Source organism: Bidens hawaiensis, unplaced genomic scaffold (genome assembly GCF_021521415.1).
Source record: "Bidens hawaiensis isolate Kalapana, Puna unplaced genomic scaffold, B.hawaiensis_p1.1 tig00011610_1, whole genome shotgun sequence".
Classification (NCBI taxonomy): Eukaryota; Viridiplantae; Streptophyta; class Magnoliopsida; order Asterales; family Asteraceae; genus Bidens; species Bidens hawaiensis.
Genome location: NW_027491906.1, coordinates 895,158 through 901,157, shown reverse-complemented (window position 1 = coordinate 901,157; position 6,000 = coordinate 895,158). Strand labels below are relative to the sequence as shown.

The 6,000-nt window shown below is 32.3% G+C and overlaps 1 long non-coding RNA gene and 1 other non-coding gene across 2 annotated transcripts; both read left to right on the top strand.

The window, feature by feature from the left end:
* Window positions 1–11: 11 nt before the first annotated feature.
* Window positions 12–624, top strand: LOC143538352 (uncharacterized). The gene is made up of 3 exons (XR_013136238.1): window positions 12–40; window positions 126–194; window positions 365–624. It is a non-coding gene; the product is annotated as an uncharacterized LOC143538352 (long non-coding RNA).
* An 856-nt stretch (window positions 625–1,480) lies between these two features.
* On the top strand, window positions 1,481–1,551 carry TRNAG-GCC (transfer RNA glycine (anticodon GCC)). The gene has a single exon. It is a non-coding gene; the product is annotated as a tRNA-Gly (tRNA).
* The last annotated feature ends 4,449 nt before the right edge of the window (window positions 1,552–6,000 follow it).

Below are 6,000 nucleotides of genomic sequence, written 5' to 3'. Positions count from 1 at the left end.
CGAGATGATGCTATTAAAGGAAAGAAAGCAACTGAAGCGGGTACGTAAATTTGTGTCGTAAGCATGTTGACATTGACTTTGTTGCGGAGTCTATATGCTTATTTTAGTTTCTTGATTTGGTCCAGCAACTAGCAAGGCTACAAGCTACATGCCAGAAACAGAGAGAAGACAACGAAAGCTTGAAGAAGATGAAGGTAAAACAAACACCCTTAATATAATATATCATTAATGACAACAAAGATTTTACATAAGTCTTGTCTTTTTTAAACAATGTGCGGTGTGCCTACGATGTTAGGTAGTGTTCTTAACTTCACTCGGCCTCTATGACTTCTTTTTAACAAATAGAAGTTTATTTTGGTTTCAGAATGATATGAAGTCACAAGTGTTAGCGGAATCTGAGGTAAAGGATTGCACGGAAGGAAAGAAAAATGACGGTTTTGTCCTCCCGGATCTTAATATTCCGGTAGGCGATGATTGTTAGAAGTAGGCATAGAATAACTTCAAAAGAGTACATTATCAACAACAGAATATAAATTCTAAAGTTGATAGGTAGGTCAAAGTGTAAGTAGAGAAAACATATTTGTTGTTGGTATGGTTCATTTGGTATTTTGAGTAAAAGATATTAGAGAACAATCGTGCAGAAATCTTTTTCAACCGTTTTAGGATTTACCCTTATATTCTTTTATCACCTCTTTCTACAAACTCTCCTTGGTAACTTATCTTTTTTATTGATCGAAAATGCCTTTCTATAAGTATGAATATAATATGAAATTTACGGGTTTGGATTTAGTTTAAACATGTTTGGATAAGACAATAAGTTGTGTATTAATTGAACCTAGGAACACAATGAGGTTCACCTAATAGTTTTTTTGGTTGACCTGTTTTTTAAGACATTTATGCTAAAACTTATAATGATTCGGTTATTGGGTTCAGGTAAAGTTTTTGGATTCGACCCAGAAACACACGAAATTGGCCTGTTTAAAACGCCGAAGACCCCGAGTGGTAGAATAGTATCTCTCAATAATGGCCCAACTTTTATTACGCATTTCATTCTCTAAAACCTTATGGTTTTCGACAGTTCAACACATCATAATGGAAAATATCACCCACAAAGTTGTCAGAAACTATGAGCGTAAAGACCTGTCCATTTTGTACTTTCCAGTATAATACCTGTTGACGAACAAAAATACTCGATATTAATAATGTACAGACATGAAAAACTGTACAAAAATTTCATCTAGTAGAAAAAAAGATATACGAAAAGTAAAATGCAGCCATGTAGGTACGTCAACTTATCGAACTTTGTAAACAATAAAGTATATATACGTAAATTATTCACTTGTCTCATAGATTTAGAGGTAAATCTGAAACAAAAACTAAGACATAAATATACTCTCACATGTTTGTGAAGTTCCTATGAAAGACACAGAATAGAACCTCTGTCAGATTTAAACCTTTGTTGCAATGCGTACTGCATCTAGCACCAGTGGTCTAGTGGTAGAATAGTATCCTGCCACGGTACAGACCCGGGTTCGATTCCCGGCTGGTGCACTGAATTTTTTGTAAAGCTATTTTTTAAATAATGTTTATACTAGGGGTGAGCAACTTAACCGTTGAACCGAACCATAACCGACATAACTGAACCGATTTTAACCGATAACCGACATAACCAGTGGGTCGGTTAATAAATTTTTAAAAACCGCCAAATACGGATCGATTTTGGTTAAAGATAATTCAAAAACCGCCATAACCGAACCGACCCATTATTTAACCAACAATATGTTTGGGACTAACTTCCACCAAACATATTGTTGGATTATATCATTTTAAAGTTTTTGGTTCAACGTTTGTTATCAAATTAAGTTGAATTTCATTGTTCGATTATGTAATATCATTCTTTTTTTGAATATTTGGTATTAATATTTAATATTATGGATTATATACTTTGTAAGATTATGTCATGTTGTTTTTTTATAATAATTAGTGCCAAACTTTTAGGCCAATTACATGGTTTTGGTTACAGTTAACTGACCCATAACCGACTTACTATAATCTAAAAAACCGATTAACCAAAACCGCCATAACGGGTCGGTTATGGTTATGGTTATCCATTAACCGACATATCGGTTATGGTTATGGGTTTGGCTCAAAACCGCCCAAAACCAACCCATGCACACCCCTAGTTTATACTTAGAACTTTACCACATTTTTTATTGGCTTTTTTTCAGCCTTTTTTAAACCTTTTCCAATATAACTTATGTTACACATTAACTTATTGATCGACTTTAATGTTTAGAAATTAAAAACTCTGCTAGACTTCAAATTATGAGTTTCATTTATATATTTGTTTTGTTTAATTTACACCTTTTAAGTTTTTTTTATGTATGTTTAGAATATAAGGAACCATACGAAGACAATTTCTAAACATAATCATAAAGTATAACACACTAACAAAAACGACAATAATTTATAAGTGAAGAAGACAAGAATAAGCTAATTAAATTTGGTGTGCTTGTGTGAGACGGTTGGATTATTGTTACGTGTCATCTTTCAAGGGTCAGTGCCCCTGCTCATCTTTTAAGGTCATGGTTTCATCATGTTGTACGCGTGTTGTCCAACTTATTGACATGGGCCATGGTTTCATTATGTTGTAGACTCATTAGAGGAGCGATCCAACTCCCAACCGGTGGTATGACCCGATGTGCAAACACGTGTGGGGTATGCACAATTTACATCCATTAAGGCAACTTCTAAGGATTGAAGAAGATTACAACTAAGCGGTAAACCAAACGTTTTAGTATAATTTGGATAAAATATTGTTTATAATGACTGTTATAGTTGAGTGGAACATACTTACTTGATGGACCGGGAGATGGGACCATTGGATGCCGACCATAGACCTATTTGCAAGCCGGTGCTTATTTTCAGTTCTAGACGCTAGCTCCAATTTAATCCAATTAAATAATGGTTTGACAGATTATATTTTCATTTATTGGCATTTTACATATGCCGGTCGATTAAAATAAATTGAATTTAAATAAATTTAAATAAAGTGAATTTAAATAAATTGAATTTAAATAAATTTAAATTTATTTAAATTTAAAAATTTTAAATCTTACTAAGTTATATCATGAAAGTGGCTTTTCCACATATTTTTTTGGGTTAGTAGCTTAATATCACATAAAAAACCATTAGTGGATTAAATTTTTAAAATTGTGTTTGTAGTGGTTTAAATTCTTTTTCCTTCTTTTTTTTTCAATTTATTTAAATTCACGTCAAATGGATTGTTCTTAAATGTAACATCTCGTTCTTTAGGCGAACCGTGCTATGCGTTTCGTCAAGAAAAACTCATAAATTTGCTCTATATTGTTTTCAAATTAAAATAATAATAAAAATATAACACTAGGATTCAATAAGTGCCTTCAATGGTGTTTTTTAACAAGGTCTTCGACTGCGCAATTAAACAAACTAAGAATGCTAGATTTGGTTGGGGATTTGTGTAATAGATTCGGGCCTCCCTAAAACGCACGTGCTTGTTTCCTATGATACAATAACTGGAACAATAGTTATAATACCACAGTCCGGAGATTGCTCACTCATGCTAGATAAAATTGGGTTTCAAGGTGCTTGATTGGTTTTGAAAAATAAATAGTAGTCATTGAAATTATTATAAAGTATTAGTTTCCAATAGCCTTCAGCTTTTAGTGTTAAGTGGTACTTAAATTTAATTTAATTTCTTGTATTTACAATACATATCTCCCCTATTTTTTTAACACACTGGTATAAACTTTATTAAAAAACATGAAATTGAAAAAAAAATATATTTTTATAATAAAATAAATATTAATCATTACTGATTTACATTATCCGACACTTAGAACTCCATATTGGTTCATAAGATTTTTCGGATAAAATTTATTATCTAAACAATCTAAACATTATCTGATTATATAATATGATAGTTGAGGATGAACGAGACGCATAACTTAACTATTATAACCCATCTAAATTTCTAAATGATAAACCTATTAACCGGCAACGAAGAAGCTCAAGTGAAGATAAAGAACAACATTTTCAATATTCTACTCAATGAGTGGCTTATCTAATTATATGACCGGTAGGGAACATTTGCGCAATAGAGAACTCATATCGCTTTAAAAAACGACTTGATTGAGCATATTTGGCAAAAATTTGGCGATGATGAATAATTATGTAGTTTGTATCATTTGTAAGTGTAATTTTATATTTAATGCCATGATTGTAAATTTGTTATTCTTTATATTTTTTAGAACGACGACTTTCTTATATTTAGGCTACCGCACTCTCCAAATTTGGAGAGCCCCGATGCCCCACTCTGGCCAGACTGTGTTGTCTTAACTGAGCCAACGCTGGTTTCAGAGTTTCGCTTGGGCGTTCCCCCGGGAAACCATACCGCCAACTGCCACTTGACAGCCGTTGTGTCACCACAAGAGCAGAACTCTCTGGCGTAACACACTGTGGGACGAAAACCCGGGTGGGCTTAGGATTCGAACTGACAACCTTTGTACAAGGCCTAGCTCAAATCCTTCATTGCCAATATCCACCCAAACATGACACAAGTGGGATTCGAACTTGAAATTTGTATGACAATCCACGTGTTCTTCACCGCTAATCCCTCTAATTGTAACGATCACCGATCTCTTCTCTCTCTCTCTCTCTCTCTGGGTATAACAACCCATAATTACCTTTGTCGTCGGATGGTCCACATAATCCGTCCCATTGTGTGGGTTTTAATAAATAAAATAAAATTTTACACAAAAGTTTAGAAATCAAGAACAATGAACTATAAGGATCAAAACTAACAAAAATATATAAGCGAGCCCTTAAGGTCATGGATAACGTGAAAGTATTATGTCAAAATAAATAAATAAAACTATTGAAGTTTAAACAAAATAAACGATGTTATTAGAGTTTAAAATGAAATAAACTATGTTATTAACGTTGAAACGATATAAATGATGTTATTGAGGTTTAAAACTAAATAAATGAAACTATTGAAGTTAAAATGAAATAAGCAAAACTCTAGAGTAACACAAATTAATAAAAATAATGAATGAAAACATTAAGGTCATGAACGTCGCAATAAATAAATGAAATATTAGGGGGTTGAGAATAGCTGGGTGATTTTAACTAACAAAATATAGCCAAGTAAGTCGATACAGCCTTGAGTTCAAGAATAAAATACATAGACAACACTTTTGTTGTCAAAATATTAAAATAGATTAAGTTTTTGTGGTCAATAATGAAATGTTAAACAAGTGAAATTTCATATAAAATAAAGTATCAACATGAATAAGGTAGCATTGAGATTAAGAATAACAAAGTGAATAGTTGAAACCTTAAGATTTAGAGTAACAAGGTAAAGCATTGGACTCAAATTGATGAAACATTAAGATCAAGAATAACAAGATGGTTCGATGAAACATTGAGCGAGAAAAGAATCAAACAAATAACCAAAACAATTCATGTAAAGTAAATATAAAATGAACACATGTGTTATACTAGATAGCTATAATCATATTCCTAGTTATAAATAAACTAATCCCTTTAGAGATAACCGGAAGAGATAGCCAAAGGTAGAAATACGGTTTCTATTAGATAACTACGCACATAACCATGTTCATAGTCCCAACTTCCACTAAACGATAATGTTCATGGGAAATCGGTCATAGACCGTGAGATTGAGGTATAAAAGTAAACCAATTTAACAATACGACTATGTATTATAAATGACGCATGTATTTGTGTGTTTCGTGCGTGAGAGCAAACATGAACGAAAATAGGTCAACAATCGATAAATAACCAAACTCAAATATAAATTTTATAACAACTTTCGAAGAAATTAGATACATAGGATTACTTCAATTATATCCAAATAGAATTATATAAAAAAATACATGAAGAAGAAGTTAAAGAAGAAAAAAAATGCAGCTTGCGATGCTTGTCTTCTCGAAGGTATGT